Here is a 24,218-nt window from a genome sequence, read left to right as displayed (position 1 = left end):
CCTTATATTTAATGCTTAACTGGAGCCAGACAGAGAAAACAGTCCTGTTCTGTCACTTTTCTGCTGGATCTGACATCTTCCTCTCCAGCTTCTGCCTTCCGTGACTCAGGCTTTGCCTTTGGCAATGTGTCCGGGGCAATGCCACTCCTGATTTGCCTCCCTTCACAGCACTGCCTCCATCTGCTTCACTGGGGCCATGTGGGAGCCTTTCTCATCATAAAATGTCAGAACTAGAAGGGATCGTACATATGACCTGGTTCAGTGATTTTTAACATTCTCCTTTCCTTAGTAAAAGTCTTGAAGACAAAATCTTCTGTGGAATTCTAAAGGTAGAAGGGCTTGGGATGAAGCATGCTTCGGGGCTAGAGGCACACCCACTAGGCTTCCCTCTTGCCAGGCTCCATCCCTTCTTCTCATCCCTCTGAGATAAGGGGCAAAGTGAGTCCCAGAAAGTGAAGTCTCATAGTTGGTTAGTAGCCTTCTGAACCTAGATTCTAGAATTCCATAACAAATTGCTTAGAAAACGGAGACTTGCTTTTTTGTTTTCGTTTGTTAAAATTCTGATATTTTGGACATTAAATGAGTGAATAAAATGAACTTTTTCCTTACTAAGGGGCAAGTCTTTTGATTAGTTTGTCAAACATTTGTCATGCATGTGATCTTACTAGGTGCTTAAGAATTCATGATTTGAATGCAGACAAACAAAACCAGCCTCTAGTGGTAATCAGAATCAGAGAGTGCCTATAGTTAAGATCAGATTTCATTATAAGTAGCAGGCATCCCGTGTAATTATGGCTTAAACAAGCTGGAAGTGTGTTTCTTTCTCATAGTCAGGTCTGGAGGTAGACAATTCAGAGCTAGTATGGTGGCTCTGTTCCGTAGAGTTCTCTGCAATATCTAGGGCATGGTTCTAGACTTCCTGTACCAAGATGGTGGCTAGAGCTCTGGCCACATCTAGCAGACAGCTGCATGGAGAAAAGAACAGAGAAGAAAGGGGGCAAAGGGCCCAGGCCTGTTACATGTTAATGGAATTTCCCAAACATTGCCAGAAAGAAACCTCAGTTGATATGCACTGGCTTGAAGTAGTCATGCATCATTCCTAAGTATATTCTAGGCAGCCCTGTGCCCAGCTAAACATCAAGGATTGTACTGTAAAAGGAGATGGGGACAATGAATATTGGGGGACACTCTGCCACAAAGTGAACTTCTCGTGTTTATTTTTCCCTATTCTTTGATTTTGCTAAACAGATTTTGAGGGAGCCTGTAGGTATTGAGTGTGTAGGAAGTGTGGGGGTGGGGGAAGTAGGGTGGACTCCAGAAAGGGAGGGGCTGGTTGGTAATGGCTGATGGAGGCAGATGTGGGTTAAATGAAGTGTGAGTGGTTAAGTGATCTGGAAGTCTCTGTCAAGTGCTCACCAAATTTTGTGTCCCTGAGGGTTCACCTATCCCATCCCCTAGGCAAGCTTGGTTAGGCAAATTGTCTATTAATTGAGCAATAATAATGTTGCTTAGTACGATAGAACATTATCTGACCCTGAATCCTCTTTTGGGGGTAGAGGAGTTTATGGCAAAAAATAACAAAATCAAACCAAACAGAACAGGAAGATTTATGGGGACATTTAATACTGAGTAGTCAAGGCATGCCAAAGACCAAAAATACATAGTACAAAAGCATGACAAAGCTAATGTGGGGGGAGAAAAAGCTAATGTGAGATGAGGGTGTATGAAACCTCATGATTTCATTTTGGAGCTAATGTGGGCAGCTGTGGACAGTTGGGCTGCTTTAAATAATGAAAAGCAATTTTTGAATTACATTATCAATAATGACAGGATTTCTTTTTAAAATTTAAGATCAGGTTATAAAGTGCTTGGGTCTTATCTCTGAGTCCAGGGTACGAGGTACAGGCAATTTCCTCGCTGCTAGAGTACATTCCCTGCATCTGAGGTAGGAGTGCATTTAATAGACTGAATCACTACAGCTTTCTTTTGGGAAATTTCAATTTCACTGCAAGCAATTTACATAGAGAGTCACAGCTTGAATTCATAGCTCATATCTTGGTTGCTTTGGAGATAGCTTCTCTGTTGGAAAGGCAATTACTATCTGCAGGAGAAGCCTGTCTACCATTAGTCTCCAGTTTTAAACGTTGACAGGTGGAGATGGAAGTGGGGGTGGGGGTGATTAATAAAGGGCTTTGTCTTTCTAGTCCGCAGAAGGAAAGGGATTTAAGTGTTACAATTTCCCGGGCTCCAGAGATATTTTTTTTTCCCCAGAACATTTCAAGCTTTTGACCAAAATGAGAACACGAGACTCTTTGTAATTAGTGAGTTTTGTCACCTTAACATTATAGGGAAGAACATGAAATAACTGAAAGTCAGTCCCTTGGAGTTTTACCGAGCCGCGGTAAAGAAATCTAGTGATACTGTAAAATTAGTCTTTAGCCCCTGGATGTGGATAGCTTTGGAATCTATATAGTGGCTTCTGCTATAATCTTTGTTCTTAGGGAGAATGGAATTGTACTCTGGTTGTTGATGCCCAGTGATGCCTAGTGACCACACAGCAGTCTTTAGGATGGTGTTCAGGAGCTAGCCTTTCCCCTTAGCGGCTAATGTGTTAAACTGTATAAAATTGTTGTGTCCACATTTGAGATCGTGGTGCGGCCAGACAAATATGTATTTTATGAGTGGCTTACTCTCTGTGAGGCCCTGACATGGCCCAGAGGCTTGTGCATTCAAATCAGTCCTGAGCCGAGACCTGCCCGCATTTCCATCTAATTGACTTAGGCGTGGGGACCCTGATTCCTTCTCCTTTAATCGTCACCTTATATTCAAGGCTAAAAGGCTATAATTACTTGAAGTAGCGGAAATTTGAGTGACCCAGATAATTATCTCCGCAAGATGGGCTTAAAGTTTATTGACACAAATGCCAGTTTCATTAAAGGTTTGGTACAAAAGGCAAGTCCATGAGACAGCTGGTTGGCCGAGGTGAAGTGACAGTGAACAGCACCAAAGACACAGGAGTCACCAGGGACTTTGAAATAATTATCATCATTTCCATAATACAGTTAGCAGAGCATTATGAGAGGCCAGAAAAACCTTTCTAGCTGCTTAGTATTAGAGGGCTTCTTCCCTCATCATCCAGTCTAAAAACTACTTCGACTACTTAGACTACTTAGTCTAAAAACTGGTTGATGAGTCCAGACAAATGCAAACAGTACTGTTCCCTAGATTGCCGGTAGCCAAAGTTAACACTATGATAATAGTACATTTTGTCCAGCCATAGAATTTTTAAATCTAACCTTATGCATCTATTTCTTTTCTATGTTTAATGGTTAAAAATAAACACAATGTTGGGATACCTGGGTGGCTCAGTCGGTTAAGCATCTGATTTCAGCTCAGGTCATGATCTCATGGTTCATGAGTTTGAGCCCCCTGTCAGGCTCTGTGCTGACAGCTCAGAGCCTGGAGCCTTCTTTGGATCTGTGTCTCCCTCTCTCTCTGTCCCTCCCCTGCTCATAGTCTGTCTCTCCCTATCTCTCAAAAATGAGTAAATGTTAAAAAAAAATTAACAAAAAAGATAAGCACAATGTCTACCTAAAAATAGCACATTAAAATTAAAATTAATTTTAAATTAATTAGAAATAATTAAAATTAAAAAGAATATTTTAAAATTAAAAAGAAAATGTTAACAATCATTACCCAAATTTAAGCACACACAATACTGCATTTTAGGGTTTATTACTTATCATTTAAGAGTGAGAATTCTACATGTAGATTAATCATAGATCACTTTGGGTATTAAACTTGTTTTTATAACATTAGTCAAATGCTACTTCCTACTCCTGGTTAACACACAGTAGGCATACCGTGTTTCCCCAGCTAGATTATAAGCTACTAAGGCAGGTGTCTCTAGTAACAGTATTACCACCAACTTAGTGGCCTAACAACACATATTTTTTATTTCACAGTTTCTGTGGGTCAGGAATCCAGGCATGACTTAATTGGGGGCTCTGCTTCAAGGCTTCTCATGAGACTGTAATTAATATACTATCAGAGCTGAGGTCTCATCTGAAAGCTTGAATGGGGAAGAATCCACTTGTAAGCTCACAAGTCTTCTGTGTTTTTGTCCCCTCTATCACCTAGTACTATGCTTTGTATATGCAATAGGTAGTTGTTAAGAAAAATGGAGATTTTGACTTCCATACATGGAAATACATGAATGGATAACTAAGAATGAGTGAAGCCACTATCCTGGGCTTGACTTCCTCTTTGAGGGAATGGTTGGGGATAGAGATAATAATTTTCCAACCTGAGTGGATTGTAATTCAGTTTGTGAATATGCATCTGGACTCCTCACACGTATGACAGGAAAGGTGTAAATAACAATGATAATAGCTCCTATTCCTTGAGGACTTAACCTGTGCCTGGTACTGTGGTGAGCAGATGAGAAAGCAGAGGCCTGGAGAGGTTAAGTATCTTGCCCAAGGGTCATGAAGACAGTAAAAGACAAAGCTGGGAAAACTTATTCTATGAATGCCAAAGTGCATGTTCCTATCTACTCTGCTTTAGTGTCTCTGATAGGTTGCACTTTGGGTAGGCACAGAGCATTTTAGCTCTTGGGGAGTGAGGTATACTGCTGCCTTAATTTCGAGGTTCCTTTGTCCAAGGGAAGGGTTAAGAAGGGATAAAAACTCTCACAACAAGGCACTGTTAAAATTGCTTTCCTTTTTATAAAGGCCAACTTTAACAGCAAACAAGTAATAAATCAACGTCTAACCTCTAGCATAGTTTAGCAGCTAGGGGCAGGGAGAGGAGGCAATGATCATTCACAGTCAGCAGCAGTGTCTGGAGACCAGCAGTGAGGCTGGTGTTCTGGGGTGTCTGTTTGTGGGGGGGGATCAGTAGAGTATGATGTGATGGAAGAGAGCATGAAGCCAGTTGCACACATGCAAGCTATGTTCCTTGTCAGCTGTCCCCCTGGCCTCTAGCCAGGGCAGAATTTTCTCCCTCCAGTCAGGTTATTGTGCCCTTGTGCTTTGGGGGCCTCAAGGTCCCAAACCATTAACGTAATAATCACATTGCTCTGGGCAGATTTCTGCCCAGTGTCCTCTGTGTTATATTGCAAAGACAAATCAGAAACACATTCATCAGTCAGAACGAGTCAGCCACCAATCATTTTAACTAGTAAAAATAACTTAACGATTGATATTTCTGTATATTATACTCAGACGTGTATAGAGATAAACCCTCAAATACAGGCACTCAGGAAGTGACAGTCATTCTGTGGTGTTTGAACAAAGGAGGGAGCAAGGCTACGGTTGTCTCAAAAAAAAAAAAAAATTCAGACCCACCATTTACCATAGATTGTTATTATGGTGGTTCTTACTCCATTACTTATTCCACTTAGAAGCTAGAATATTTGATGGTTTATTGCAACTTCTTAAACAGTGCCAGGATGTGTCACCAATGGGTCAAAAATGGTATACTCCATCCTGGATTGCCTCCTTTTCCTTCCCTCCTGACAGATGCCGCCATCTTACCCTTCCCCAGCGGGTACCTTTATCATTAGGTCAAGGTTCAGGAGTCACAGAGACCTACTTATCCTTTTCTGAGAGCCACTCTCTCTGGATACTCTACAACTATCTGGGTTTGTCATTGATATTTGACTGGAACAAAGTGCTGATGAGCAAGTATGTACAAGAGAAGGAATGATTATACATACCCAGACAAACCAAAGAGTATGAAGTGAGTATGAAGTAAGGTCGTTTGTAGGCAGAAATCTCAGAATGCCAAAAAGTGACAGTTGACAAAGAAGGCAAATGTGAAATAACTAGCTTTGCAGTGGTTTTCAGATTTGCAGTACCTCAAATAATATAAGTAGTTTCAAAAAATTCTAATATCTAAGCCACAGCTCAGAGCATTTAAATCAGAATCTCTGAGGGTGGCACTCAAGTAAAAGTATTCTTTAAAACTGCCCAGCTCCCTTACACTGATGACCGAAAAGGAGAAGAGGCTTGCCATTTCCAGGTATAAGCACTGTGTCAGTTATCACTGCATAATAATACTATCACAATAACATTATCATAATTATATTATTATTGTCCATAATAACTTAGTGGCTTAAATAGCACACATTTGTTACCTCACAGTTTCTGTGGGTCAGGAATGCAGGCATGACTTAATTGGGGGGCTCTGCCTTAAGATCTCTCATGAGGCTGTAATCAGTGTATCAATCAGAACTGAGGTTTCATCCAAAAGCTTGAGTGGGGAGAGATCCACTTCCAAGCTCACACGGTTGCTGGCAGGATTTAGGTCCTGTGGCCTAGGACCCAGTGATGAGTAGTAGAACTGGAAACAAAAACAAGAAACTCAATCCATGTTATTTCTCTTTAATATTTATTATGAAATACTTAAAAATCATGAAACGATTACATAGAATAATGATCACTCTTGTATACCACCCAGCTTTATAAACAGTTTTCCACATTCCATGAATGTTTTACTTCACTCTTACTTATTTTCATGCAGAAAAAATTATGTGGCAGAAAAGGATGATCTTGTCAGCATAGGTAACAGGGCCAGTTTGTTCATCTTTACCTCTTTTCTTTCTACAGTTATAATGGGAGGCACAGATTCCATTCACAGCGGTATCCATGGCATGATGCGTGTTAACACGTGTAGCTGGAGAGGCCCAGCCTAGAAAACTCACAAGAGCCGCGAAGGGTGATAGTTTTCCCCAAATGGCCTCAAAAGGTGGGCAAGGTGCTCACCAGTAGGTGTGTAGTTGGAGGACAAATGGTCTTGCATTAGGACCACCATCTGTGACGACATGTGGAACATAAACCCGAGGGTAGGCTTAGCCCACAGGTACCAAAATTTGCCACCTGTGGGAAGCGGTGAGCAGAATTTACTAATCCAACTTTCTTGGGCTTTGTGATGTAGATCTCTACCTCCTGATTTGGGCCTAAGTGGTCAGCTAGGTGTTGAATTCCATATAGGTAGTTAAGGTTGCACCACAAAGATTACAAGAGGGCTCGCAGAGTTTAGGGATCTGCATTGTCCTTGTTAGGGTTTCAGATGTTTTGGGAAAGTAAATAATAGGGCCTTCAGGTTTCAGGCTCAGACCAAGGACAACAGACTGGAGGAACAAGAGAGGTTTCAGGAGGGGCAGACACAACAAGGTCCAACAGGCTTTGGTAGATATGTCTCTTACTGCTTAAGAGTTCAGCTCTTATGTATCTTAGATATACTCATCCCATAGTTACCTGTATTTCTTTCCTGTTCAATTAAAAAAAAAATCTCATTTATGTCCAAAACACTTATGAGAATATTTAAACCTACTTCACGGATCCAGGAAATGGTGGCTGGTGAATACTAAAAATAAAGCAGAAAGGCTCAAGCAAGGTTTCAATGGCAGAATCCAAGGAGTTTAAGGGATTTCTAAACTTGGCCAAAGGCTTTCCTGATTTTCTATTTCAAGTTCATCCACGTGAGGGTTTTCAAAATCTGAAGATCATTTCTTCCTTTTCCTAATGTTGAAAATAGAAGAACCCTGGCTTAACTTTGGAGCAGATTGCAATTTACATTTTGGTCCTTCTGTGATGAATGTGTAATGAGGCAGTAAAGGGCTTGGCCATCAGAGTTAGACAGCCTGGGTTCAAATCCCAGCTGTCACTGAGTGTCTGTGAGACATTGGGCAGGTGACTTATCCTTTTCCAGACTGTCTTCTTGTCTGCAAGATCAGGGTTGATATGAGAAGTCACGGAGATAATGTGTGAATTTAACATGGGTCCTGGAACTGAACATGGGTCCTGTTTACTGAACAGTAGCCCTTACCCTACTCTTACTGTAGTAAACATAACCATCTTTTGACTTTTTGTAATGGTCCTGGAAATGAAGCATTGTTATTCTAGATTTGCTGGGGACAGGGGAGTAAATATACCTACTTTCTGTGTCAGACACTGCTAAGTATGGATTAACTTGTTTTTTCTCATGTTCCTGGGCATTCAGCTAAGACCACATTCTTCAGCCTCTCTTACAGTTAGGGGATGCCGTGTGACTGAGTTCTAGCCAACTGAATGTGAACAGAAGTCATGTGTCCCATTTTCCAGGCCTGGTCCATAGAAATTTCCCATAAACACCCCTCCACGCTCTTTACCTTGGGATGGAGATGATTAGGATGACCTTAGAAACTATATATTGAAGGTGGCAGAGTCCCTGTTGGTCTGAGACCGAATGGCTGGGTAATGGAGCTAAGCCAGCCCCCACTGAGGAGGAATGTCCACCTTGGACTCAGGTAAATAAACTCCTGTGGTGTTTGAACCATTTTGTATTTTGGTATTTGTTACAGCAGCTGGTTCCAAAAGCCTAGCACCATCTTGATCTCCTCCTTCCTTAAGAGGTACTCCTTTCTTGCTTCTTATTTCCTATTTAAAATTGCTGAATTAAGTGAAAGAGAGTTACAGTATAAACCCTCTTGAGGGACCTCACTGCCTGAAATGTATGTCCGGGAGCTCCTACTACTTTTATGGATCACTTCTGCTTTTTATTTTCTAAGGCCCAGGAATCTTGGGAAGTAAACCGCATTAAGACCCAATTTTGAAAGCGGATGTGGGAGGGCTCAGATTACCTGAATTTTACTATTCTTTTTTTATGTTTATTTTATTATCAAAAAAAAAATTTTAATGTTTTACTTGTTTTTGAGAGAGAGAGACAGACAGACAGACAGACAGTGCAATTAGGGGAGGGGCAGAGAGAGAGGGAGACACAGAATCCAAAGACAGGCTCCAGGCTCTGGGCTGTCAGCACAGAGCCTGATGTGGGACTCGAACTCACGAACCGTGAGATCATGACCTGAGCTGAAGTTGGGACGCTAACCAACTGAGCCACCCAGGTGCCCCTGGATTTTACTACTCTTTTTTTTTTTTTTTTTAACGTTTTTTATTTTATTTTTGAGAGAGACAGAGACAGGGTGCGAGCTGGGGAGGGGCAGAGAGAGAGAGGGAGACACAGAATCTGAAGCAGGCTCCAGGCTCTGAGCTGTCAGCACAGAGGAATGAGTCTTTGCTCTGGGGTAATCTGCATCTTCTTCTGTGGGTCCCCTGTTACTATTATCCCCAGGTCACTTGGTGCCGAACTAACCATCCTTCCTTCTTCCTATCTCCCTCCCTTTCTCTCTCTGTCTCCCTTCCTTCCTCCTTCTCTCCCCCCTCCCCTGGCTTCTCTCTCTTTTCATGTACTTGCTGTATATATTGGATCTTGCTGAAGAATGTTTCCAGACAGGGGCGCCTGGGTGGGTCAATTGGTTTAGTGTGTAACTTCAGTTCAGTTCATAATCTCACAGCTTGTGAGCCCTGCATCAGGCTCTGTGCTCACAGCCTGGAGCCTGCTTCTGATTCTGTGTCTCCCGCTCTCTTTACCTCTCCCCCACTTACACTCTGTCTCTCTCTCAGAAATTAAAAAAAGAAAAACATTTTAAAAAAAGGATATTTCCAGACAGCTCTCCTTTTCTCCAGTGTATCCAAGAAGCAAATGTTGGCTTCTTCCTTTACCTGTTGATGAAAGGCTGGCTATTGATGAAAATGACTCACTTACCAGAGCCCTCTGGCCGCTCTCTCAGTGCAGCAGTGATAAGAATAAAGTTTTAAGTCTCCGGTCTGGAAGAGAATGTCACCTCTTGCCTGGAGTCTTCAAAAAAGTTCCACACTTGGACAGCACCTTGATGCTTCCTTAAATATGTATCACTTCATTGGTCATTGCGCCAGCAACAGGCACTGAAAAAGTTATTTTCCAGGCCTTGTTTTTCATACAAAAGGGCTTGGCTGCACGCTCCATTCTCAGGTTCTATTCTAAGGGCGTACCATCAAAGAAGGCACTCTGTAAATATGAGACCACAAACCAAAACTCCTTATTGGGTCCCCTAAATGCAGGAAGGCTTCCCCATAAGGGATCCAAGAAAAGTTCTGGCAATCTGCAAACAGGTATGAGGAGGGATACTAAGGGGTTATTGGAGTTTAGGGGAATGATCCATCAAGTCAAACTAGATGCTATGTAGCTCATAAATAGGTGTGTAGATGGACAAGTAAAGCCCTGGATTGTCAGTGGGTCAGCATTGTTAGTTAAAAAGAACAGAACCATAATCATAGATACATACTCTCCCAGGATACCTCCCACTGTAGTCTCAAAGATTACATATTATTCAAAAGAAAGGAATTTGTATGAGGGAGAATTCCAAAATCCCATAGCCTTCATATTCCACAAATATTTTCTCATGAAGAGAATTCCAAGATATGTTGTAAAACAGAGAGGTTTTTAATTTTTGATCCTTATTAGGAAAACTCACTCTGAAATTATGATATAGCAACAATAAATTTCAACAGGTAATGAATAATTAATTGAAGACAAGTCTTAAATTAGAACGCCACTTAAGACATATTCATTCCATTTTGTTCTGGAACTTTTGATTGTTTGCAGTCGTTTGTGTTGCACTAAATTGGATGTGAAGTTTTTTGTTTTTTTAAGAACTCTCCATGGAATGGGAAAAATAGTTCATATCTGGATATATATATCCTTAAGGGAAGAAGAGAAAGGAATATGGGTTGAATAATTAATATGCATTAGGTGCTTTACAGCTATACAGTCTCAAAACTTAGGGTTAGTTTTATTAGCCCCATTTTGTATCTGTAGGTGAGCTAATTGAATAACTCAACTATTAAGTGGAAGACGGTACTCCAATGCAGGACTCCCAGGCTCCAAAACTCATGTGTTTCCACTGTCCAGTGACTTGATATTTATTAGAGTTTGTGCATACCAAGTTCTTGTCCAACTGAATGGGGATGATTTAAGAAGATAAATAATGTGGGGCACCTGCATCGCTCATTCAGTTAAGTGTCTGGCTCCTGGTTTTGGCTCAGGTCATGTTCTCATGGCTTGTGAGTTAGAGCTCCATATTGGGCTCTATGCTAATAGTGTGAAGACTGGGGATCCCTTTCTCTCTCTCCCTCTAGGCCCCTCCCCTGCTCACAGTCTCTCTCTCTCTCTCTCTCTCTCTCTCTCTCTCTCTCTCAAAATAAACTTAAAAAAAAAGGCAAATAATGCAACAATGGCTATTCTAATGTCAGCCTGAAATTCTAGTTCTATAATTGAGCCCTACAACTTTCTCCTTTAATATTCAAGTAAGGGTCTTATTTCTTCTAATGCTCAACACCCTCTGACACAGACTGAAATATCCCTCTGAAATTAGTAGTTTCAACTCATAGTTCAATTCGTACTTGTTCAAAAATAAATCTCCTGGCTTCCACGATAGTGATTCAGGGGTTCTGAGGTGACGTCAAGAATCTCCATTTTTCGGGCGCCTGGGTGGCTCCGTTAAGTGTCCAACTTCGGCTCAGGTCATGATCTCACAGTTCGTGAGTTCGAGCCCCGTGTCAGGTTCTGTGCTGACAGCTCAGAGCCTGGAACCTGCTTCAGACTCGGCTCTTCTCGGCCCCTCTAGAACTGCACTGCTAGTGAGTGGATGGTCTGGGCTTATGAAGGCTTGGCAAACAATAAAGCCAGGAAAAGCAGAGGTAAGATCTCATAGCCAGAAGCTCTAAGAGCAAAAACACCTCAGTCAGGAGATGGAAGAGGCCGCTAAATAAAATATTAGTGGTGACGTATTATTCTGTTGAAAATGGGCGTGTAGTCAAAGACAAACTTGGAGGAGTGACACAGGCCTGAAGGGATCAATGCCAGAAATGTGAGATCCCAGAGCAAGCTGAGGCTCGCAGAAAATGCTAAGGGGCAAAGCAAGGGCTTTTTGGAAGCTACACAGGGATCAACAACAATGAAGAAATAAAGGCCAGGAGCAAATGATGTCATGTCGACAGATGACAGGGCAGCAGTGTTCATTTCCTGTTTTTCTTCCCTCCTCCATCAGGGAGAAGGATCTCTAAAGTGAAAATCTGCAGAGTAAACACGACTGAGAGAAAACATCATCCAAAGATCGGAGAGGGGGTGGGAAGGAAGACCTAGGGGGCGGAGTGAGTGCAACTCTCAAGACCGGATGAGTCCTATCACAGGGTACCCCAAATTAGCATTAGAGTAATAAGCCTGTTATTGTTTATCTTTAAAGTCTAAAGAGAAAGAGGTGCTGAATGACCGGAGGCAAGAAAATCTCCTGTTTTTTTTCCTGAAGTTTGTTTCTAGAAACTGCAGATGTTAATCCCCTGCAAAATCTCAGGAGAGGTAACAAATCAGACAATTTGGCAGAACTCAGAAAAAAGAGTGGTGGTCACCAGGGGCCAGTACAGGCTCTGCGGAAATACATTCTGTACGTCAGATTCTATATCCTGAGCATCTGCTCAGGAAGCCACTTTTAAGGAAAAAGGACCCCACCCTTGGAAAGAGGCCTTTTCAGAAACCCAACAACCACTTAGATCGGCCTCTGGACCCAGGTGGTTTCTCATGTTCTCCCTCCCTCTTTTACATCATTTAGATTCACATCATTTCTTGTGTATTCCATGGAAGTTGCCATGGGGACAAGGTTCCATCTGGCTTCAGATCCTGGCGCTGAGATCTATTCTGTCTCCTTAGTTTGTACTGGGTGTTCAGCTCCCTGTCTCTCTAACTTCAGTTTCCTATATGACTCCACTTTCTCAAACAGCATGCCTCTGCCTATCCATGATGTCTCAGCCACCTTTCTCAGGTCGGTTCTTACCATCGTAACTTCCAGACTCCCACTCCATGCACCAACAAACTCCTAGCAAACTTCCTCTGGTGATCCTGTATCAAAGATTGAAACAGTGGCCTATGTTTGAAACTGGTCCTATGCTAAGAAGAATGCATAGCTGCCCAGACGAATATGCACATGACTACTCTTTTATGGGCAGATATCTGGTAGATAATTCAAAAACTACTGCCATCCTAAGCCAATATTTTTAAATATTAATATTATAGATGAAGACACCAATGCTTGGAATTTCAAATATACTGATCATATAGATCTTGGATGAGAATATATTGGAAGGGAAAACAGATTCAAATATATAGATAGCTAAGAAGGTAACACTTAGAGACAAATGTAAAGTCTAATCCTTAGGTTAAAAAAAAGTAACTACACATACCTGGCTTTGGGGCCATTGACCATGTTAACAGGAGTAAATGTGAAAATCACCTTAAAGCTTTTGTTAACTATAGGCTCACTGTGGGTCACTGATGTGATGTGCCTACCAGGAAGCTAATGTCTTTCTCAGCTGTGTTAACAAAAATATAGAATCAGTATTAAAAGAAGTAATTATCCACCTGTTAAGGACTTGGGGAGAAATCCTAATGTCCCAATGATGACACAAACCTTAAATAATTATGTCAGGGCAGTTACGTCATAGAATGAGCTGATGCTTGCAAAAAAATGCCATTCTAGGCTTTTTATCCTACAGGCTGCTGGAATCAATTGCAATAGAGAAATGGTAAAGAAATAATGTGTGTGGATTTAATTCTGAGTATATTTCTTTTGAGGGCGTCACTGGCAAAGAAACACATCCAGGCTAGTGCTCTGTTTGCAAGTCCTATCCCAGGGTGGATATTCAGCCTGTGTGATACTCAGCCATTTAGCCCAGGGAAGTAAAGAATTGAGAGATGTGATAATGCATCAGATGTTTTGATGGGCTCTCATGCAGAAGGAGGCTTAGTCTCATTCTCATGGGTAGATGTGGGACCCAAGGGCAGAAGCTGTCCGGCTCCAAACACAAACGCCTCTGACCTGTAGTTGCATCCCAAATGCCTTGTGAAATGGTAAGACCTTGTGAGCTGGCCGAGGCCTTGGGCTGCTGGTGAGGGGGTTCCCTCCTTGTGTCTCCCCACTCCATGCTCTATGCTTTGGAGGGAAGAGGTGCGGAAGCATATGGCGAATTACTGCAGGTATTTCCCTCGGGGTGCTATGTTTACAGCGGGAGTGCTTCTGTGATCCGAGCCGGCGGGCGTGGGGAAGGGAGTTGGGTGTCTGCAGGCTTGAGTACCTACCGAAGGCAATGCCTAGCAAGGTCCATTTTTAGCCTGGACCCTTGGTGCCTGGCTGCCAGGAGCTGGGGGATGGGTAGTTGGCTCTCCTCAGGCTCCACGCAGAGGGAGAGCCTGCTAGGAAGCAGTGTGCCCGAGAATGCAAACAATTTCCTGGCAACAGCATCTCTCTCGCTCTGCCAAAGTCTGATGAAAAAGGGATGTGGTGTGTGGGGAGAATAGGAGAAAGAAAGAGAGTCGGGTGGCAGAAGGGATGGAGAGAAAAAGGAAGGAGGGAGGGGAAAAAAGGCCAAAGGCTGTGCTTTAATCTGGCATTTCGCACCTGCTGGCATCCGAGTGCCACCAATTGCTGAGTCGATAAGAGTCTAAAGGGAAGGAATATCCCAACAGAAGGATAAAAGTGGATTTGTTATACCATCCAAATCCCTCCTTGATCTCCCCAGCTGGTGATTTACCAGTAAAAGGAGGACAGGGACCTCAAGGAAGGAGAAGCCGACCACCAGGACCTCTGTAAAGATTTACTTCTGGGCCAATATAGTATTACCTTAACGCAGAGGTTCTTAATGAGGGGGAAGTGAGGGGTGGGGAGCAAGGTTGTCCCCCTGGGATATTTGGCAATGTCTGGAGACATTGGTTAGTTGTCACATCATGAGGAAAGAGGTGTGCCTGGCATCCAATGGGCAGAGGCCAGGGATGCTGCTAAAATTTCCATAACGTACAGAACAGCCCCCATAACAAAAAATTGTCCAGCCCCAAATATCAGTGGTGCTGAGGTTGGGAAAACATGCCTTAAAGCGGTTTAACACTGGAGGCCTCCGTGCCTAGTGCCGAGGGCCACCCATTGGAACCCAAAGGTTTTCATAGCTTTCTGCCCTTATAGGTGAGGGGTTTGAGTCTCAGAGAGTAGAGAGGCTTGTCCAGGGACTCTGGCCTTGGACTGAAATGAGCAAGAGCCTTGGAGTAAGACAGAATAGTTTTAAATCCCAGCTGAGGAAGCTAATATCCGTGCAACTTGGGCAAGTTGCTTCACCGCTTAGAGCCTTCATTTTTTCACTTATGAAATGGGCATCACATAACAACTCCCTTATAGCTTCATTTCAAGGAATATGTGAGATAACGCTTGTAAAGTACTTAACATAGCATGTGGCATATAATAAATGGCACCTCTAATTATGAGTTGCAGAGTTAGAGCTAAAATCTTGGCTCTCATGCCCAAGTTCTGTTCTCCTTTCATTGTTATCGCTTGGATGAGTCCCAACCAGGGCTAGTCCTCAGTTCTGAGAGGTCTGTAGTGGTTGTGAGCCCTGGTGCTTGGCCAAAGTGGGCCTGGATTCAAAGCTGAGCTCTGCCACTTTCAGGCTGATAAATTACTTCATCTCCCTCTAAGCCAGCTCAGTTTCCAACTCTATAAAATGGGACGATGCTAACACCCGCTTGTTAGGCTTGTTGTGAGATTCTACCCCCAGAGAGTAGAATATCGTAAGGGGTCATCATATATTAGTTGTAGCTAATTTTTCTGACAGGTTGTATTTCCCCCAAGTGGCTGCCACACTGTCTCTCATTCACCATGCTCTTCCCCCAGTGCCATAGTAATTCCCCTTCCACAAGAGGCGGGTCTGTCTTTTCATGAATGTGGGTGGACACATGGCTCTGGAGGGGAGTGATACCTTGTGACTTGTCAGGCAAGGCCATAGGAAAGTGATACAGCTTCTGCTTGCTTCTCTTGGGATGCTCACACTGGAAACCCAGCTGCTATGCGGCCAGGAAGCCCAGGTGACACCCTGGAAAGGGCTGTTTGAGGATGACCTGACAGACCGAGTGAAACTTGTCAGACATATGAACGAGTCATTGTACGAGTGGAACCTCCAGTTCTAGTGAAGCTTCCCGGTTGACACTGAATGGAGAGAAATGAGCCGGCTTTACTGAACCCTGCCCCAGTTACAGATTCATGAGCAAAATAAATGATTGTCATCATTTTAAACCACCAAATTTGGGGACAGCTTTTTTTTTAATTAAAAAAATTTTTTTAAACTTATTTATTTATCTTGAGACAGACAGAGCGCGAGTTGGGGAGGGGCAGAGAGAGAGGGAGACAGAGAATCCCAAGCAGGCCCTGCTCTACCAGTGCAGAGCCAGATGTGGGGCTCAAACTCATGAAACTGAGAGATCACGACCTGAGCCGAAACCAAGAGTTGAACGCTTCACTGACTGAACCAACCAGGCACCCGGGGGAAAGCTTCTTATTCGGCAATAGTATAAGAACAGTGTTATTGTTATTAATCTCCAAAAAAGAAAATTTCCTTCTGCCCATCTCACCTTCTCAGCCTCAGTGTCAACGCCGGGAAGAAAACTAGACGTAGCAGGAAATGTTGCTGCTTCTTCCCAAGTCGGTGATTCTTCAGGGCATCTGGAGAAGATAATCACGTGCCACCACCCATTGTGACCATGAGAGATGAACCTGCGGGTTTATCTGGGGACACAATTTGACAAATCTCTTTTGGGAACAGACGAATTCCAGGGCCTGAGCGTCATCGTATAGCTTGTAGACAAGGGTTCCCAAGAGCGTCTACTCATTTTGTTTTTTCCTTCTGTCTGCTTTGGTTTCTGCCATGAGTGTGGGAGTCAGGAGTGACCTTTCCCCCCATTTGGGTCTCTTCGGTCCTCCCTGCCTCAGTTATGGTTTTGAAGATGTGAGGTGAAGACAGAAGACAGTGTCTGATGATGAACTGAGGAAGATCTCTGTCCTTCTCAGGAAAGCAAACCAATTTATGATACCAACTATGGTGTGTACGTGTGTGTGAAATGCAAGGGCGGGCCCGCCGAGTGCTTTTGACATTAGAAGTTCAAGAACTTGCCTGCCATTTTTTCCTGAGCACAGGAGTTGTTGGGAATTACCTCTTTTACCCCAGTGGAAAGCTCCCCAGCATGACCATGCAGAGCCTCAGGACTACTAGACCCATCAAGATACCTTCTTGAGGGGTGAGGGCCAGGTGAGAACTCTCTGCTTCATTCACTAAGACAAACTAGGCCTTTTTGTGTTTTGCCGGAAGGATGGAATAATAATGAGCTGTCTGCTCCCCCTCAGAGGAACTGCACTGATGCGCTGGTAGCAATGACCCCAGCTTTCTTGGGTCAGGTCTCCAAACCTGGAATCACAGGTTGGGAGAAGAGCAGACAGTTATTTGTCAGTTTCTGGAAAATTGACGTTGTGTTAGAAACACAACTTCCTCGTGCATCAAGTGGGAGAAGTTTACAGTTCCGAAAGCCTCCCATGCCTTGTTCTCTGTCTCCTTCCTTGAAGGACCCTCGGAAGAGCTCTGGGTTCGACTCTAAGATGTACTCAAAAGAAATCAGTGGCAAGTGGACTTGAGACCTCATTAGTATTTTCCATTAACCCTGGCATTGGAGCCCTACTTTGGAAGTGGTTAGGAGAAAATGTTAACAGTGTGGCGGAAGGGTGCTGTTATTTTCAACAGAAAGCAACCGTGGGCTTCTCCGTGCCTTTCTAGGCACGGTTGGTAATGAAGACTCAGTCTCACACATTTACCTCTACAAAGTGGTATTTGAGCAATTTGTAATCAAGAGGCAGTTTAAGGGGAGCTTATTCCTTGTCTCCCTTTCTTAGTTCTTCCTGTGTAAAAACTTTGGCATGTTTCCTAATGATATCAACTCACTGGGGAGTGATTTCTAGCATGTTGCTGGCTGTCACACATGGGGTTATAAAAGTCAAGACTCTAGCCTATACAAGGCTGTTTACTGAAAGTGGTACGATCTGATATTTTAAAAGGTGGCTGAATGGGTTGTGAGCTGAATGGAGCGGTGCGGCGGGAAAGAGTGGCCTCTCTAATGTGTCATGGGGGGAGGAAGATGTGCTAAGGGAGGCCACTTCAGGGAGGCTGGACCATGAATCACACCAACACGAGTGGGCTTGTTGGCAGAGAAAGTACTCAGTGTTCGTGGTGTTCAGTGGTTTTCCTGGGGGAGGAAGTAGTCTGCCCCTCCTTGCTGGGTCATGATGATCTCATTTTTTTTTTTTTTTTTTTTTTTTTTTTTTGGCTCTTCATAGTTGGCTGTGAAAATAGCCTTTCACCTCCAAAGAATCATCTAAACCAGACAAGCAGTACAGAGAGCAGTGTGAGTCAGCTGCCTCCTTTCGGACTTCCCGGGGAGTTTGAGGGACAAATTTGTGAGGCCTCACCAGCAAGCTGTCAGTCCCGGACTGCTTCCTAGTCAGCCTGAGCCTGAGCCGTGAAGGGGTTTGCTGATGCTTGGCAAAGTGCCCTTCTTGGATGGGGCCCCCCTTCACTGGTGGTCACAAGGGGCTGGATTTTACCTGGGAGTGAGGTTAGACTCCAGTTATCACTGGAGGCTCCTTATCTGGCCTCAGCCAGAGGTCTTGGGGTGAAGCCAGGCTGCCCTTACCATGTGACTGGGGACAGCAGTGACTCAGCTGGGAGGGAAGAAGGAGCTGGTGTCATCAGCTGTTGTTAGGAAAGAACAAAGGAGCCTGGAGGGAAACTGCCCAGTCCTGAGAGGATGGGAGGCAGGAGGCAGGTTGCCTAGAAACAGTAGCGGCACCTCTCTTCACACACCTTTCAGGCTGCTGGGGCCTCTGGTTAGCTCCCTCTTCTCGTTTTTTTTTTTTTTTTCCCCCTTCAGATCTGCCCTCCATAGGCCTTTTCATCAGATCTCATCTGGCTAAAATTGCTCCTGGGGTTGTGTGTTGTGGCTAAGGGCAGCCAGGGCACATTCTCTTCTGCATCATGGAAAGGCTTAGAGAGTTCAGCTCTGGGTTGATTTTCTGGAGGGGAGGACAGGCATGGTTCAGAAGTCACATGCTACGGCCAGATCTGGGTTCAAATTCAGAGCCAGGACCTATTAGATGTGTAATCTTGGGCAAGTTTATTAATTCCTCAATGTTTTAGTTTCCCCATCTATGAAACAGGGAGAATAATGGTGTCTATCTCAATTGAGGCAAGATGAGGATTTCGTGTGGATAGATAAATGGATAGGAGACAGATAGACACACAGCAAACTTAGAATAGGGCCTCATCCATAGAAAGACTGCGTGTCTGTCAGTTATTAATCGTCTTGGAGGATAGATAGCCAGATGTAAAAACTTACTCTCAGGTAGCTTTGGGAGGAACTCCGGCCGGACCGCCAGTTTCTCAGTGGTGTGTCTGATGTTTGGAGATCTGGTTCCAGGCCCGGTTCTAACAGTGGCTTGCTGTGGGATCTTGAACAAGTAGTAGCTTTCCTCGTCTGCCCTCAGTCTCTGCATTTGCAAGATCAGAGGACAGAACTAGAAGGTACTGAATTTACTCAGATTCTTCCTTGCCTTAGAACATAGGGACGTGGATTGAGTTATGAATCGCCTCTGTCACACAATTATAGAGGACGTTACAAAATGTGGCAGTGAGAGGAGCTTCTGGTTGAGCCCCAGAACGATGGTTTGGGGGAGCTGTGGGGACAGTCACTCCCCAAAACCTCAGATGAGGGGACTGTCTAGTCAGACCTGGTAAGGGGTCAGGCAGCCCTGCTCACAGCTAGATCTCCTTTACTACATATGTTCCTTTACCCTTCCTCCTTTATGATATATATAGATCATAAATGTTACATCTGCATATATTAAGACCCCCCTAATCCCCAATGATGTTATAATTTTGGGTTTTAATAGTCATATGTATTTGGAAAACCTAAGAGGAGAAAAGTCTTTTATTATGTTTATTTAGCAGTTTACCATTTCTGTTGCTCTTTCTTCTTGTCTGAAGTTCTGATTTTCCCTCTGGGATCATTTTCTTCTATCCGAAGAACTTCCTTTAACATTTATTTTAGAGCAGGTCCGTTGGCAATGAAAGCTCTTAGTTTTGCTTTATCTGAGAATGTCTTTATTTCATTTCTGAAGGATATTTTCATGGGATGTAGAATTCTGAGTTGACAGTTCTTTTGTTTCTGGTCTGTATAGTTGCTGTCAGAAATCTGCAATCAAATTTTTATTCTCCTACTTGTAGCATGCCATTTTTCTCTGGCTGCTTTCAAGATTTCTTTATATCCTTTGGTTTTTACAGTTTGATTATGATGGTTTTATTTGAATTTATCCTGTTTGATGTTCCCTGAGCTTCTTGCATCTGTAAATTTATGTCTTTCACCAAATCTGGGAAATCTGTTGTCATTACTTCTTCAAAAAGTTTCTTCCATACCAATATCTTTTTCTTCTCAGGGACTCCAATCACATGTACATAAAGACCTTTTTAGATTGTCCCATAGGTCCTCAGGCTCTGTTTATTTTTCAACCTATTTTCTGTCCTTTTTGCTTTATTTTTGTTTTTTCTAACTTTTATTTTATCTGAAGGGTGACATACAAGGTTCCATTAGTTTCAGGGTACTACGTAGTCATTCAGTCTCTCTATGTTATACAGTGCTCACCACAAGTGTATTTACCATCTGTCATGATACATTGCTATTAAAACATCATTCACTGTGTTCCCTATGCTGTGCCTTTTATTCCCATGACTTACTCATTTCATAACTGCAAGCCTGTATCACCCAGTATGCATCATCCATTTTGTCCATGGTTCCACCTCCCTCCTTGGCAACCATCAGTCTGTTCTCTGTATTTACAGGTCTCATTCTGCTTTTTGTTTGTTTATTCACTGGTTTTGCTTTTAAAATTACACATAGAAGTGAAATCATATGGTATTTATCTTTCTCAGTCTGACTTATTTCACTTAGCGTAATACCCTCTAGGTCCATTCATGTTATTGCAAATACCATGACTGCTTTTTAGTGGTTGCATAATTTTCCATCGTATATGTACCACATCTTCTTTATCCACTTGTCTATTGACAGACACGTAGGTTGTTTCCATACCTTGGCTGTTGTAAATAATGTTGCAATAAACATAAAGGTGCATATATCTTTTCACATTAGTGTTTTTGGTTTCTCTGAGTTACTACCCACTAATAGAATTATTGGCTCATATGATATTTCCATTTTTAATTTTTTGAAGGACCTCCATTCTGTTTTCCAAGTGACTGTACCAATTTACACTCTCACCAGTATTATTTTTTCTCCATATCCTTACCAACACTTGTTATTTCTTGCCTTTTTGATTTTAGCCATTCTGACAGGTGTAAGGTGATATCCCATTGTGGTTTTGATTTGCATTTCCCTGATGATGTTGAGCATGTTTTCATAAGCCTCTTGCCATGTATCTGTCATGGAAACATGTCTATTCCAGTCCTTTGGCCATTTTTTAATTGGATTGTTTGTGTTTTGTGTTTTTTTGTTTTGTTTTTTTTGTTTCTTATTTTTGGTGTTGAGTTATGTAAGTTTTTTATGCATCTTTTCCAACCACGATGGTATTAAGCTAGAAATCAGTCACAAGAAAATAATGGAAAAACCCCATAAACATGTGGAGGTTAAACAAAATGATGCTAAACAGCCAAAAGGTCAAGAATGCAATCAAAAAAAGAAATCAAGCGTTGCTTGGATGGCTCAGTCAAACATCTGAATCTTGATCTTGACTCAGGTCATGATCTTACATTTCATAGGATCGAACCCCATGTTAGCCTCCATACTGAGTGTGGAGCTACTTGGGATTCTCTGTCTCCCCCTATGCCCACTCCCCCTACTTGTGCTCACTCTCTTGCTTTCAAAATAAATATTTAAAAAAGAAAGAAAGAAATCAGAAAATACATGGAGACAAGTGAAAATGAAAACACAATGGTCCAAAATCTTTGGGATGCAGTGAAAGCTGTTCTAAGAGAAAAATATATAGCAATACAGGTATATTTAAAGAAACAAGAAAAAACTCAAATAAATAACCTAACTTTACACCTACATGAACTAGAAAAAAGAATAAAGTACAAGGTGAGTAGAAGGAAGGAAATAATACAGATCACAGCAGAGATAAATGACATAGAGGCTAAAATAACGGTAGAAAAGTCAGTGAAACCAAGAGCTGATTCTTTGAAAGGATAAACAAAATTTAGTTAGATGCATCAAGGGAGAAAGAAGGAGGACCCAAATAAATAAAATAAGAAATGAAAGAGGAGCAGTAGCAACTGACAACACAGGAATACAAATGATTATAAGAGAATACAATGAAAATTTATATGCCAACAAATTGGACAACCTAGAAGAAATGGATAGATGCCTAAAAGCATAAAATCTTCCAAAACCAAATTAGGAAGAAATAGAAAATCTGAACAGACCAATTACTAGTAACAAAATCGAATCAGTAATAAAAAAAATACCAAAAAGTAAACGTTCAGTACCAGATAGATTCACAGGTGAATTCTATCAAACATTTAAAGAAGAACTAATACCTATTCTTCTCAAATTACACCAAAAAATAGAAGAGGAAGGAAAGCTGTCAGATACATTCTCTGAGGCCAGAATTACCCTGATCCCCAAACCAGACAAAGACACCAAAAAAAAAAAAAAAAAAAAAAAAGGACAGAAGACTACAGGCCAGTATCCCTGAGGAACATAAATCCTGAACAAAATATTAGCAAATTGCATTCAACAATACACTGAAAGGATAATTCACCAAGGTTAAGTAGGATTTATTTCAGAGTTGAAAGGATAGTTCAGTATTCACACATCAATCAACATGATACACCATATCAGCAAAACAAAGGATAAAAATCACATGATCATTTCAATAGATGCAGTAAAAGCATTCGACAAAATTCAACATCTGTTCATGATAAAGTTCTCAACAAAGTAGGTTTAGAAGGAACACACCTCACCATAATAAAGGCCAAATATAAAAAACCCACAGCTTATATCATCTCAATGGTTAAAAACAGTTTTTCCTTTAAGATCAGGAACAAGACAAAGATGTCTACTCTCACCACTTTTATTCAACATAGTTATGGAAGTCATAGCCACAGCAATTAGATAAGAAAAACAAATGAGGCATCCATACTGGTAAAAAATAAGTTAAACTGTCACTATTTGCAGATGACCTGATACTATACATAGAAAACTCAAAAGACTCCATCTAAAAACTACTAGAAGTAATAAATGAATTCAGTAAAGCTGCAGGATTCAAAATTAATACCCAGAAATTGGTAGCATTTTTTTTTTGTTACTTATATCATAGAATTTTGGTTGATGTACCCTCACGTTAAGGAATGTTTTTTCTGTTTTTTTCTACTTTTTTTTGAAGACCACCTCCAATTATTTGAGTCTCTGTAGTGAACTTTTTATTTTCGATAATGTATTTATCATTCTCAAATCCCATGTAGTTCTCTTGTTTGGTTTCTGTTTCTTTGTTGTGAACTTTTCATTCATTTCAAGAGTGTTCACTTTTACCTCAGTGATAATAATAGATGCTTTAAGGTCTTTATTTGCTAATTCCAATATCTAGGTCATCTTGGAGTTGGAATGTGTTGATTGTCTCTTTCCTCTGAGAATTGGTCAGATTTTCCTGGTTCTTGATGTTCTGGGTAATTTTAGATGATACCCAGCACAGTTTGTATATTAAGTAGTGAGACTCTGGGTCATGTTAAAATCCTCCAAAGAATGTGGAGCCTTTTGTTTTAGCAGACAATCATGCCAGTTAGGTTTAGACTACAAGCTCTGTCTCATCTTCTGAGAGTGGTGGTTCCATTGCCCATACAGTTTTCAAAGGCTTCGCTCTGCTTTTGTGGGCTGCCCCTTGCCTATGCCACTCGGGGTAGTCTGGGACTTGAGCAGTGATATATATGGTTCAATTCTCAAAGACTTTTCTATACTTCTTGGGATGTGTTCCATACATGTACACTTGGCTGTGAGCTCAGGATTTGTGTTGGCTCACACATAGAAATGTATATCCTGGGGCACCTGAGTGGCTCAATTGATTGTCTGACTTTGGCTCAGGTCATGATCTCACAGTTCCGTGAGTTCGAACCTCATATCAGGTTCTCTGCTGTCAATGTGGAGCCTGCTTGGCATCATCTGTCTCCCTCGCTTTGCCCCTCCCCTGTTCATGTGTGGGTGTTTTCGCTCTCTCTCGTGCATGCGCGCACACTCTCTAAATTAAACATTAAAAACAAAAAAATGTATATCCTTACCTAGCTTCTGTTTATGTTAACATTTTACATAACCATGGCACATTAATCAAGACTAAGAAATTGACATTGATAAAATACTACTAACTAAAGTGCACACTTTATTCTAATTTCCCAGTTTTTCCATTAATGTCTTTTTTTTCTGCTTCAAGATCCAGGGTACCA

This window comes from Herpailurus yagouaroundi, unplaced genomic scaffold, assembly GCF_014898765.1.
Source record: "Herpailurus yagouaroundi ecotype Mexico unplaced genomic scaffold, PumYag 29, whole genome shotgun sequence".
NCBI lineage: Eukaryota > Metazoa > Chordata > Mammalia > Carnivora > Felidae > Herpailurus > Herpailurus yagouaroundi.
The sequence above is the reverse complement of the archived record's forward strand: the minus strand, read 5'-3'. Positions refer to the sequence as shown.